Source organism: Mobula hypostoma, chromosome 23, assembly GCF_963921235.1.
Source record: "Mobula hypostoma chromosome 23, sMobHyp1.1, whole genome shotgun sequence".
Lineage (NCBI taxonomy): Eukaryota > Metazoa > Chordata > Chondrichthyes > Myliobatiformes > Myliobatidae > Mobula > Mobula hypostoma.
Genome location: NC_086119.1, coordinates 33,639,461 through 33,653,973, shown reverse-complemented (window position 1 = coordinate 33,653,973; position 14,513 = coordinate 33,639,461). Strand labels below are relative to the sequence as shown.

The 14,513-nt window shown below is 42.0% G+C and overlaps 1 protein-coding gene across 10 annotated transcripts in view; it reads right to left on the bottom strand.

Moving 5' to 3' along the window:
• auts2a (activator of transcription and developmental regulator AUTS2 a) overlaps window positions 1-14,513 on the bottom strand; it is a 1,205,197-nt gene that overhangs the window by 826,772 nt on the left and 363,912 nt on the right. The window lies entirely within an intron of this gene.

The following is a 14,513-nucleotide window of genomic DNA, read 5'->3' as shown; positions in this document are numbered from 1 at the left end:
TTTACATCCTGTGTTACTGCTCCTCCTTTAGGTGGCCATTGACTTTTCAAGGCTGTACACCTGAATAACTTTTTTATGGCAAATCTCTTCAATATTTGAAGGTTAAACCATCCTCAATCACTTGTAGCCCATCTGCTTAATCTGCTGTTTAAGCATGTAACAATTATTCAAATCAGTTCTGAGATTATGAAGATTGTAGAACAACAAAAACAAGGAATGAAACAGATGCTGGTGCCTTGCCTGATCAGTAATACTCCTCCGCGTTATTTTACTAACACAGCTGTAGAGGGAGACATAGTACCACTCTAATACATACTACTTTGCTATTAACACTGTCAATAAATATACAGTGTGTATTTCAAGTGGGCATACTTCATGTATGGAGTTGTTATGTCAATAGTTTTTAATAATTGCAATTCAACTCATTTTAATAAATTGTTCTGCAATAAAATTTTCAATAAAAGCACTATTTACACTGACCTTCGAATAAACTATGAGTACACCCTGTTCTCAAAATCTGGTTGGAAATTTCACTGAATACTTTCAATTAAATTATTTGCATTATTCATAAATTATGATGTTAGTGTGCAGAGACATTTAATGGTCCACTATAGTACAATTAATTATCAGGTGACTTCGAAGATTTTAGGAATTATATTCTAAAATAGTAGGTTAACAAGCATTCTTTGCCAAAGAATGTAATTTGGAAGCATAGGAAACAGGAGCAGTTGTAGGCCAAGTAGCTCCTTGTACCTGCACACCAGTCACTAAGATCATGGATGATCTGAACAGCTCCAGTTTCTTGTTTGTTCCCTGTAACCCTCAACTCCCTTACAGATCAAAGATATAGCTCAGCCTTAAATATCTTCAACAATCCAGCTCTCTGGGGTACAGAATTCCAATAGTTCACAGTCCTCAAAGAGAAGAAATTCCTCCTCATCTTCGTCTGATTGTGGATCAAAAATCTGCCTGCACCTGCCTTGAATTTATTCAATGAGTCAGCCTCCATGGCTCTGTGCCTCTGATTCAAGATTCACCCACGAACATCTACCTTGATTCTACCAAGATTCATCCCCTCAGCATCTACCTTGTCAAGCCCCCTGAGAATCTAAATTTCTTTCAGTAGGATCATCTCTCATTCTTCTGATTTCCATTGAATATAGGCCCAAATTACTTAACTTTTCTCAAAAAGACAATTCCTTTACCCCAGAACCTTCTTTGACCTTCCTCTCATGCAGGTATATCCTGAATTAGCGAGACCAAGACTGCCTGCAGTACTCCAGGTGTGGTCGCATCAGCACTCTGATTATTAATACTAACATTAACACTTTGACTTCTCCCCATTTTCCCAGTCCTGAAGAAGAGGCTCGGCCCAAAACATCAACTGTTCACTCTTTTCCATAAATGCTGCCTGGCCTTCAGCGTTTTGTGTGTGTTGCTTTGGGTTTCCACCACTGACAGATTTTCTCATGTTTGTTGACACTCTATCCTCTTTCCACATTAGTCAACAGCAATTGCATTCCACAGCTTGTAATCTTGCATACTAACTTTCCGCTGGTCCCATTGTACTGTGACATTTTCTAGTCTCCCTCCACTTACACAATATCCTTTTTCCTGTTCTTCCTTTTGAAGCAAATACCCTCACCTCTCCGTGCATTATGTTCTTCAAGATTTTGGTTGATATACTTAACCAGACCCAGCACATGTCGTTAGCCTCTGCAGCTGTAAGATTGAGTTTCAACTGTTGCCACTGTCTGGAAGGAGTTTATACGTTCTGCCTGTAGCCACGTGGGTTTCCTCTGGGTGCTCCGGTTTCCTCCCACATTCCAAAGATGTATGAGTTAGGTATAGTAAGTTGTGGGCCTGCTATGTTGGCGCCAGAAGTGTGGCAACACTTGCAGGCTGCCCCCAGCGCAATCCTCGAACTGTGTTAAGTTGTTGATGCAAAACAGAAGTATTTCGCTGCATGCTCCAATGTACATGTAGCAAATAAATCTTTCCCATCATCACAATTTGCCTTTGCAAAATTATTTGCATTGTCAGACAATGCAATCACAATATAGTTGGCCTGTTCATCTTAGTCATAACTCAGGTCATTTTTTGTGACCATCCACAGTGTGGATATCCAAGATCAAGCCATCTCAAAGAGGTGGAGAGCACAGGTGAAGCCCCAGGTATTACAAATAGCTCCTCTGAGGTGCACGGACATACTTCCTTAATCACTTGAATGGAGGTGCTGTGACAGTAGATCTAAATGTGCAATGACCGTTTCTTTGAATGGATAATATACTGCAAATGGTGAGACATGGATTTCACTAATAATGGAGAATGGCACTCAGCATCCATCATGGCAGTCATTGACTACTGTGTACTAACTGGGTTCATTGAATGTATTGGGTGATGATGTCAGTCAAGTGAGATGTTCCTACTCCCACTAATGCACCCATGCTTAGAGAACCAGATGTCTGGTACCTACTGACATCGGACAACAAGATTGGGCACAAGATCACAGGTAGATAGGGTCGTAAAGAAAGCTTTTGGTACATTGGCCTTTATTAATCAAAGTATTGAGTATAAGAGCTGGAATGTTATGATGAGGTTGTATAAGGCATTGGTGAGACCGAATCTGGAGTATTGTGTTCAGTTTTGGTCACCAAATTACAGGAAGGATATAAATAAGGTTGAAAGAGTGCAGAGAAGGTTTACAAGGTTGTTGCCGGGGACTTGAGAAACTCAGTTACAGAGAAAGGTTGAATAGGTTAGGACTTTATTCCCTGGAGCGTAGAAGAATGAGGGGAGATTTGATAGAGGTATATAAAATTATGACGGGTATAGATAGAGTGAATGCAAGCAGGCTTTTTCCACTGAGGCAAGGGGAGAAAAAAACCAGAGGACATGGGTTAAGGGTGAGGGGAGAAAAGTTTAAAGGGAACATTAGGGGGGGCTTCTTCACACAGAGAGTGGTGGGAGTATGGAATGAACTGCCAGACGAGGTGGTAAATGCGGGTTCTTTTTTAACATTTAAGAATAAATTGGACAGATACATGGATGGGAGGTGTATGGAGGGATATGGTCCGTGTGCAGGTCAGTGGGACTAGGCAGAAAATGGTTTGGCACAGCCAAGAAGGGCCAAAAGGCCTGTTTCTGTGCTGTAGTTTCTATGGTAAGATCCTCCAGAGGTTTTAGGGGGGAATCCAGGCCAGGTCCCTAGTTTCAGTTGTGTCAGTTGCAGGGTCTGAGGAAGGGGAGGGTGACAGCAGACAGGAAGTGGACAAGAGATAGAAGTCAGAGGTGGTTTCCCATTGGGAAAGAGTAATTGGCCAGGATCTGAGAAAGTAGTAAAGGTGGAAGAGTGGGAGGTGGGAGAGTGGAGGAATCACAAGGGAAAGGAAGTGGAGTTGGAAGAGGTGGAGGAAGACTGGAATAGAGATGAAACTGCAGGAGGAATCCAGGGTGGTAGTGGTCAGGGAGAAGTGGATCAAGGAGTATAGCGTGGCCAAGATCACGTGTGAGTACATGTATATCCAGTTATGCATGCACTAAGTCAATGTGGCAGAATATAGTCTCCGATCCCTATGGACCTCCTTACCACTGAATCAAGACCACGTGAGAGATGTTGTGAATAGGCAGCCCACAATAAATGAACTCATTCACAGGAAGCATCTGTTCCTCAGAATAAGCGTGGAAGAAAGTCATCATCAATACCAATGGAACTGCCTGAGGGAGAAAGTTTTCCAAACTGGGGATCTGTGACATAATTAATCTTTTGATCAATCATCTTTAGAAATTCCTACGAAGACATGGAGATGTAGAAACCAGTGTTTTTCATAAAGAGGGGCTATTTGGCTGTTGTGTTGCAAAACGAAACAATTTCATTCATAGTTGTGGAATCACTGTTGCACTTCCTTTTGCATACATCCAAACGTATAAAGGAAAATAGTGCATCCAAATCCAAGGTAAGGACAAGAATGGCTGGAGGCTAATGGTGATTGCAGCCTGAGATGTTAGAGGAGTGAGACAATGACCTCATCTGGGGAATTCAAGGGAAGTCATGGAGTTGAGATGGAATATGGTGATTGGGAATCAGGGCCAATGGTGGTGGAAGGAGCAAGGAGATGTTTCATGCCACCAACAGCACTGACAAATCCCAGAGGATTGTAAGTAAGAGGACTGAACTTACTGCAGTCCTACCCACAGCATCAGTAATAAAACCTAGTTAATATAGGAGTTCCAGCAATAACAATCCTGGGGAAACATGAACCCTGGCAATGGCCCAAAAATGAGCCCTGCATGGGAATTATATCACTCAAAAAACACCTCAAGCTGAAATCATGTTGGATGCAAGAAAGTAACTCATGCCAAAAAGTGCCTAGTCAAATTTCCTGAGTAACACAAAAAATCCTAGTAATGGTTGTATCACATTTCATTCTGGAGAAAATTCCATTGTCAATCACATAGCAGAGTATTAAATAGTTACACCACAGAATCTAAGTAAGGAATTCTAAATGAAGTGCAAGTCCATCTATCCATGTAAAATCATTCACTGCGGGCAATGGGAAAGATAAAAAGTGAAAGAGAGAAAGAGTCAAAGAGAGAAAACAAGCAGAATAAAGAAGCTTGATGACATCATTTCATATCAATTAATAAAATTCAATTACATCTAAGTGAGCAACTCTGTTGCGTTTTGGCCTGCTTAGTTGGTGATTGGTATTTCAGTATCCAGGTCTACTTTGGCTACGTTGTTGACAGTTTTGTCTGAATTGGAAGGTTGGGGGTTCACATTCCTCTCCAGAAACCAGAGCAGCCCAGCTGACGCTCCAGTAAACACTAATGCAAACTACACCGCGAAGCATCACCTCCTGGGTGAGAAGTCAAAAATGTCTAATCTGAAATAGAAACAGAAAATGCTGGAAACTCTCAGCCACTGAGGCAGCACCACTGGAAAGAATAGAGTTAGCATTTCATGTTAAAGACCTATGAGCTAAACTGTGAAACAGAGAAAATAATTTACTTTTTGGTTGAAAGTGGGAGGCAAAGGAAAGTGAGAGCAAGATTGCCAGCAAAATACACTGGTGATAGTCATCTGGTTGATGGGTTAACGTTGGGGGGGATGGGGTTAGACAGACAGCAGACAAACAAAGGAACAACACATAAAATGCTCGAGGAACTCAGTGGATTGGGCAACATTGACAGTGGGAAATGGACAGCCAACATTTTGGGTAGAACCCCTGTGCCTGGACTGAAGGGCAGAGAGAAGAAAGCCAGTATCAAAAGGTGGAGGGAAGGGGTGGAGCAAGAACTAGCATGGAATATGGAAGTTGCATAACGCCAGAATATACCATGAGATCTCTCTCTCTGAACCCCCACACCTCAACCCCCTTTCCACCCCTAATCTCCTGAACAACTTAACACTCTCTTGATTATTCTCTGTTCCAGCATCCACCATAGGCATACGGTCTTTAGTCTGAAACATTAACTCTGGTCTTCCTTGCACAAAATCTGCCCAATCCAATGAGTGCTCCAGCAATTTCTGGTTTTATTTCAGATTTCCAGTATCTGCAGCATTTTCATTTTTGCCTCAGTCTCATCTATATTCTTTAAAGGATGGAAAAGATTTTTCTGTAAAGATGACCAAGGCAGTTAAGCCTAACCTCAGGGTCAATAATTATCCTTCAATCGGTACAAATAAGAACACTTTATCTTGTTAGCATTCCATTGCTGTCTGTGGGAAATCACTCATGCAAATAGCCTGCCATTATTTTTATACTGCAATAGTAGTTTCACTTCAACAAGTATTCCATTCACAATAAGCAGCTTTGGGATCTTCTGAAGGAACTATTCTACGTTCAGCAGTGATTCTTATCAGCAAGGCTGTTACCATATTTCCCATGAAGGACTATGATAATTCTATCTCCAGCTCCATCCTTCCAAGTAAAGATGGTCATGTATGGATTCAGTTGTTCCTCAATTTATTACATAATAGTGCTGAGTCACTTTATTGGTACACTTAATAGAAAATACAGGTCATGAAATACAAGTGTTGGGGCCACTGACAATTGATTGGTACACAGTGATTTGCTTGCAACCTGAAGTAAAGATGAAATTCCCATGAAACCACCCATTCTCAGTGTAAATTATCAGCATTTTATCGTGTCTTTGTGATTGAAGTGAAGGATGACTGAATGCCTGTTCTCCTACTATTGTCATAAAGACACTGTTGAAAATTATGTGAGGCCCTTTACCACTGCACGAAACCAGCATCTGGAAATAATATTGTGTGTGTTCCTTTCTATGTTGAAACTAATCAATTAAAGAAGAAAACTAAAGACTAGATTCTCATTCTTAACTACCCTAAATAAAAATATATTACAATATTCTTAGTGTTTTATCCAATGAACTAACAAAATTGATAACGCATGTCACATGACTGTATATTCCTTGTATTTCCTTACACCAAAGAAAGACGCCAATCAGCCCATGGAGTTTATGTCAGCCAACAGAGCAACAGTCAATCCTACTTCAGTGCTTGTGTCTCACTCTCTCTCATATGCCCACAAACCTTCCCTCCTGCATTGCTGTTAACTTACAGGAGCCAATTAACCCACCTGCATTGTTGTGGGAGTACACAGGGGTGTGGTCATAGGAAGGACATGCAAACCCACACAAACATCACCAGAGTTCAGGATGGAATCCAGGATCTTGTGGCACTATACTACCCTCTACATATTTTGTTCACTGTGCATATGCAAATAACATGACAAGCAAATCCCTCAAAGCTGTTTGCTCCGATAACTCAATTCAGTGAGGAGACAGATGTGTTCAACTGCACAATGGATAATTGCACACTGGCTGATCTATACTGAGTGAATTGAACAGTGTTTTGAAGGAAATGAAAGAACCAATGAGAAAGGAGTGCAAGTTTTGCAGAGTAAATAGATGAAAGAGTATAAATTTTGCTTTGAAGATTGACAGCTCTAAGCAAACCAGCCGAATTGAGCTTTGCTGATACCATCAAAGGAAGGCATGAACATTTAGAACTGAAGCCATTGTTGATTGCAGAATGCTCTAGGTTTCATAAGTAGAATCAAAAGGAAGAGGAGTCCATTTTAGCTTACATAGCTGAATTGAAGAAATTATCTGACCATTGTGAGTTCAGTGATGGGCTTAATGATGCACTGAGAGATCATTTAGTTTGTGGAATTGTACAAGAAAGCAATCAAAAATGGCTCCTAACTGAAACACAACTCACATTTAAAAGAGTACTTGAAATTGCTGTATCAATGGAAAGAGCAGCCATTGGGTTGCAGTTAGGAATGAAAGTGAGGATGAACAGAATCATAATGTCTAAACAGAAGTGTGCCTAGCTGAACAAATTGTGTTACCATTGTGGCACATACACCAGACCAATGCAGGTTTAAAGGCAAAACTTGCCGAAAATGCAGCAAAGTAGGACACATACAAAGGGAATAATGGGCAGACAAAAATAAATGGACTGCAAAGGAAAGAGAAAACGATAGAAAGTAAAGTTGCAGTTTCAAAAAGAACACTATCTGCATGGCGTTGATGAAAAATCTGACAATGCTGAGATTGACAAAGGGCTGAGTTGCTTTGAGATTTACAGTGTGAAATCTAACAACTGACGAACAACATAGCTTGCACCAGAAGTGAACAGCAAATTAATTAAAATGGAATTGGGCACTAGTTCAGCTGTTTCAGTCATTCCACGAAACAAGTTGGAATGGAATTTCAAAGACAATGAAATTAAGCCTTTAGATATCCTACTAAGAACCTATAATGGAGAAAAGATAACTCCTGTGGGAATGTCATTAGTAACAGTGAAATACAAGCCACATTGAGCTTAAATGTGGTAAAAACTGGAGGCCCAGCATTGTGGGGCCGTAAGTGTTTGAGACAACTACAACTTGATTGGAGATCCAGCCACAATTTGCATGCCACATCCCCTGCAAAAGAGTCAATTGAAAGCAAATTATGAAAGGTACTGGATGATGTGACAGCAATGTTGAAGGATGGCATTGAAAAACTCAAACATATCAAGGGTAAGATAGTGTTAAATGGAAATACCACAACCAAGTTTCACAAAGCCTGTCCAGTTCCGTATACCACCTGTGACAAAGTGGGTAAACAGAGTTGTTTTTGAAGGAGACACTTTGAGCTACTGGTTGATTTTCTCACTGCCACAGCCTTCCACTGGTTTCGTACACCAATAGAAGACAAACTCCGCAGACGTGCACACACGCATACGCAGACACACAGACTCACACGCATGCAGGCACACGCCAGAAAAAAAAAGACAAACTCCTTGGATTTCAATAGGTTTCAATAGGTACATTTAATGTCAAAGAAATGTATACAATATACATCCTGAAATTCTGATCTTAGCCAGGATGTTGCTATTTTGGCACCAAAGGTGCTCTGAGCATTGTTTGCACAAAAGTGCTTTCATCTATCAGAATAACTCAACCACTTGATAGCTAGATGCAACACAAATGGCTATTGCAGATTCCCCCTCTAACAACAAGTACTCAGATTCAATTGCAGTGGAAAGCAGCTGGACATACTCTCGGAAAAAAAACACACATGGTATTCTTCTCCAGTTAAGGAATACTTTACATTTAAGCGCTGTCCCTGGAGAAAACTTTAGCCTGGACATCATCCATTTTAGATTGTGTTTTGGATATTTTGGGACAGGAGTATCTGTCATTTAGTGGAGCTTGGACTGGCACATATGATTAAGCATTCACAGTTTAAACAGAAGTGTCCTCTTGTGTAATACGTTTTTCATTATCACGAGTGAAACTAAATGGATAACTCACAAGCAATGAAATTGCAAGTAAATTACAGTCATCCTCATAAAAGAAGAATGTCACAGATAGGATTTCACTTGGAACATGAAACATTTTACAACGCCAAAAAATCAAATTATAGTGGGAGTTTAAATAGAGTAAGAATGGCTAGCAATCATCCGAATTCCCATGTAATCCTCTTCCTTGTAATAACAAATTTCTTTATGCTATCTGGAGTCTCTAAATACTCCTTTGTTTCCTGTGTCTCGGGCATTCATGCTATTGGCAGTAGGCTGTCTGGGAACAAATCATCCATTTATTCCATGAAGATACAGCTCATGGGAGGAAGTGACCACCGGCTAGAACCTCACTTTGCACATCATCATTTTAAGCTGCATGCATGAGGCTACTCGCGATCAATAGTGTCAAAGGAGAAATGGCAGGTACCATGTTCCATCTGTAAATTTTAGTGAAGGCATGTTAGAAATTGCCAGTTATTTCTCTTTCTGGAAACTTTCTAATTGTTTTTTTTTGACCTGGTTACTGCTGTGGTAATGGTTCCATCGACTTAATGGTGTGAAGGTTGACAATCAGCAGGGAAAGTTCGACAGGCACAATGTGAGATGTGACCGTCAGTGTAATTAGATTTCCTTAGATACCCTTGAATGTGGGAGATGAAAGAATGATCCAATTGAGTAGTTCAATATGGCTTAAAAGCAACTATTTCCTCTGATGGGGGATTCAGCAGCTGGCAAAAAAACAAGAGTGAAGCTTTTCACAGATGCTGTTCAGAAATAGTTCTTAATGCAGATGGAACACCACTCTGCCAGACTCCCTTCAACATGTCTAAGGTAAATTCAATGAAAAATTTGAAGGTAACATAGATGTCAAATGAGAGCATTAAGGGTAATGGAAGCAAGGCAGGCATATGGAGTTATAAAACGGTTTAGCAATGATCAATATGAATAAATGTGAACTCTTTAATACCTAATTCCACCAGGTTCATGTTTACCACACATAAAGCAGCTCTTCTAAACCAAAACCGCCAAAGTGTGCTAAATTTTCGTAAATTTTGGCAATATTATCTTCAAAGCAGGCTGTTTTGTGACTGAATGTTGGTCTTCACACAGTTTAAGCCCCATCTGCCAAGGCAGCATAATTTCTCTTCCAAGTTTGCCGTCAAGATTTTGTTTCACAGCTCCATATTGTTGCAAAGTCGTGATTGTTCTCTTTTGTATCTATTTCTCAGCACTGTGGCTTCCAAAGTACGACATCGTTTAGTCCAATAACATACCAATCCTGTTTGGTCCTTATTTGTGATAGATTAAAAACGTATGTCATATAACTGATACAAACATGAAGAAATCTGCAGATGCTGGAAATTCAAGCAACACACACAAAAAGTGCTGGTGAACACAGCAGGCCAGACAGTATCTATAGGAAGAGGTACAGTCGACGTTTCGGGCTGAGACCCTTCGTCAGGACTAACTGAAAGAAGAGATAATTAGAGATTTGAAAGTGGGAAAGGGGAGGGGGAGATGCGAAATGATAGAAGAAGACAGGAGGGGAAGGGATGGAGCTAAGAGCTGGAAAGTTGATTGGCAAAAGGGATACAAGGCTGGAGAAGGGAGAGCATCCTGGGATGAGAAGCCTGGGGAGAAAGAAAGGGGGAGGGGAGACCAGAGGGTGGAGAGCAGGCAAGGAGTTATAGTGAGAGGGACAGAGAGAGAAAAAAAAGGGGGGGAGAGAGGGGAGGATGAATGAATGAATAAATAAATAAATAAATAAATAAGTTGGGGTACGAAGGGGAGGAGGGGCATTAACAGAAGTTAGAGAAGTCAATGTTCATACCATCAGGTTGGAGGCTACCGAAATGGAATATAAGGTGTTGTTCCTCCAACCTGAGTATGGCTTCATTTTGACAGTAGGGGAGGCCGTGGATAGACATATGAGAATGGGAATGGGAATGGGACGTGGAATTAAAATGTGTGGCCACTGGGAGATCCCGCTTTCTATGCCAGACAGAGCATTACTGTTCAGCGAAACAGTCTCCCAGCCTGCGTTGGTTCTCAACAATATATAGAAGGCTGTACCGGGAGCACCGGACACAGTATATCACTCCAGCCAACTCACAGGTGAAGTGTCACCTCACCTGGAAGGACCATTTGGGGCCCTGAATGGTGGTGATGGAGGAAGTGTAAGGGCATGTGTAGCATTTGTTCCGCTTAAAAGGATAAGTACCGGGAGGGAGATCAGTGGGATGTCTTCCTTTTTTAAAGAAGGGGGCTTCCCTTCCTCCACCATCAACTCTGCTTTCAAGCGCATCTCTCCCATTTCACGCACATCTGCTCTCACTCCATCCTCCCGCCACCCCACTAGGAATAGAGCTCTCCTTGTCCTCACCTACCACGCCACCAGCCTCCGGGTCCAACATATAATTCTCCAAAACTTCCACCACCTCCAACGGGGTCCCACTACCAAGCACATCTTTCCCTCCCCCACCTTTCTGCTTTCCACAGGGATCACTCCCTACGCGAATCCCTTGTCCATTCGTACCCCCCTATCCCTTCCCACTGATCTCCCTCCCGGCACTTATCCTTGTAAGCGGAACAAGTGCTACACATGCCCTTACACTTCCTCCCTCACCACCATTCAGGGCCCCAGACAGTCCTTCCAGGTGAGGCGACACTTCACCTGTGAGTCAGCTGGGGTGATATACTGCGTCCGGTGCTCCCAGTACGGCCTTCTATATATTGGCGAGACCCGACGCAGGCTGTGAGACCGTTTCGCAGAACACCTACGCTCTGTCCTGCATAGAAAGCAGGATCTCCCAGTGGTCACAAATTTTAATTCCACGTCTCATTCCCATTCTGATATGTCTATCCACGGCCTCTTTTACTGTGAAGGTGAAGCCACACTCAGGTTGGAGGAACAACACCTTATATTCTGTCTGGGTAGCCTCCAACCTGATGGCATGAACATTGACTTCTCTAACTTCCCTTAATACCCCTCCTCCCCTTCGTACCCCATCCCTTATTTATTTATTTCCCCTCTTTTTTTTTCTCCCTCTGTCCCTCTCACTATAACTCCTTGCCTGCTCACCATCCTCTGAGCTTCCCTCCCCCTTTCTTTCTCCCCAGGCTTCCCATCCCAGGATCCTCTCCCTTCTCCAGCCTTGTATCCCTTTTGCCAATCAACTTTCCAGCTCTTAGCTCCTTCCCTCCCCCTCCTGTCTTCTCCTATTATTTCAGATCTCCCCCTCCCACTTTAAAATCTCTTACCATCTCTTCTTTCAGTTAGTCCTGACGAAGGGTCTCCGCCCAAAACGCCGAATGTACCTCTTCCTATAGATGCTGCCTGGCCTGCTGCGTTTACCAGTATTTTTTGTGTGTGTTGCTGGTCATATAACTGAATTGTCTTCCTTTTTCTTAAACAGTGGTGTCACTGCTGCCAGTAAGTCCTTGACTGCATCTCATCCATTTCCTGTGACTCTGTTCTCACCTCCTCTCATTCAAGAGGGAAAAAACAGGTGCAGTTCCCTTGCTTTTGACTCTTCATGCCACTAACCTCTGCATTCAACACATCATTTTCTGTTGTTCCCACTACCTTCAAAGAAATTCCATTACAAGAGACATCTTTTCCTCTCCTCCCCTTGCAGCATTTTGTAGGGACAACTCCCTTCATGGCTTCTTGGTGCCTCTTCCGTTCCCACTAACCACCCACTTTTACGACATCATTTTCTTGCAACTGCAGGCGATGCGACCCTTACCCCTTTTCCTCTTCTGCGTTTGGCGTTCACAGTGTGGGGTCTCCTCTAAGCTGGAAAGACCACTTACAGATTGCAGTACTGCTTTGCAAATCATCTGTGTTCAGTCCACAGGGATGATCCTGAGCTTCTAGATGCCTGGCACTTTAATCTCCCATCCCACTCTCACTTCAAATGATTGGTCTATGTCCTCCTGACTTACCCGTGAAGTGACTCCACAACTGGAAGGATTGCTTGGGGGCTCTGAATGGTCTATATTGTCTTGCCTATGCTCTCATTATCTCACAGCTCCCAATGACTCGAGCAGATAACCTTACCTACAGTTTATGCCAAAACCACCCCTGTTTTACCATAATGGATACATCTTCCTCTCCCACTCTCACTGTAGCTTCTTTCCACCCCTTCAGAGGCTGGAAACATTAACACAGTTTCACATCCACACGTGCGGCCTGATTGTTCAGTATTTCCAGCATTTTCAGTTTTTATCTTATATTTGAAATATTAAGTTTTTGTTTAATTCTCAAGCTGAGTAACATTCTGAACATTTCAATTTACTTTGCACATTGCCATTGGCACTAAAACCAATACGTCACGTACACTTAGTGGACACATTATTAACTACTTCCTGTACCTAATAAAGTGCCACTAAGTGTATGTTCTTTGTCTTCTGCTGCTGTAGCCCATCCACTTCAAGGTTCAATGTGTTTTGTTTTGTGCGTTCAGAGATGCTCTCCTGCACACCACTGTTGTAACGCATGGCTATCTGAGTTACTGTCATCTTCTTGTCAGCTTGAACCAGTCTAGACGTTCTCCTCTGACCGCTCCCATTAACAAGTCATTTTTGCCACAGAACTGCTGCTCGCTGGATGTATTTTGTTTTTCACACCATTTTCTGTAAACTCTAGAGTGTTGCATGTCAAAATCCCAGATCAGCAGTTTCTGATATACTCAAACTATTCCATCTGGCACCAACAATCATTCCATGGCCAAAGTCACTTAGATGACATTTCTTCCCCATTCTGATGTTTTGTCTGAACAGCAAATGAACCTCTTGACCATGTCTGCAGGTGTACCTAATAAAGTGGCCACAGAGTGTATGCCAGCATGAATGGACTCTCCCACCTGGTACAACAACTGATTTCTTCACACTTCACACTGATGCAAGTCGGAGAGCTCAGCGATCATTTAGTCATTTAGCCTGCAACTTGTGTTTACCCCTCATGCTCTCTAATCGCAGGCAAATCCTTTGACTCCACTGATTATTTTCTGCTGCCTGGGGTCTCTCTGCCATGGACATCCGACAAATTAGAGCTGTCCATGAGTGTCAACCAGATATCAGCCAGCAAAACCTGAGATCACACCCTAAATTGGCCGAGTAGTCCTATGGAGACTTAAACAGTGAAAGTTCCCACCAACTGTTGCTCAGTGAATCTGGCATCAGAGCAAATAAAAGCAACTGTACTAGATTTAAATCATTTAAAAATTATATTTTAAAATGTTAGCCAATATCGCAGCCCATTTAACTCATACAAAGTGTAAAGCATTAATATTAAATAAAACTACAGAAATAAATCAAACCTCTCAAGTTTTATCATCCATGGAGTTGGCCCTGTTTAAATTCAGGGGTCTGCAATAAGTTACAAGTTATAGCTGGCACAAGGATAAGGGATTTTAAAGTGTTACCTGGCCCTTCGACTCATTTCCTGTATCAGTGACTGGTCCAGTGGCAGAATGAGTGATCAGACTAACTGGCACCATGAGGAGCATCTTATTGGCGAAAGCTGACTACATCTTGGCTCGTTTTCTGAGTGAACAAACAACTCAACATTCAGAAGGCTCTCATTAAAGAAAAGTCATGGAATTATAATTGTGGCTTGAAAGCCATTATCAAGTAAATACTGTCTGCAACTATTTAATAAACCTATAATAGAGTGAATCAAATG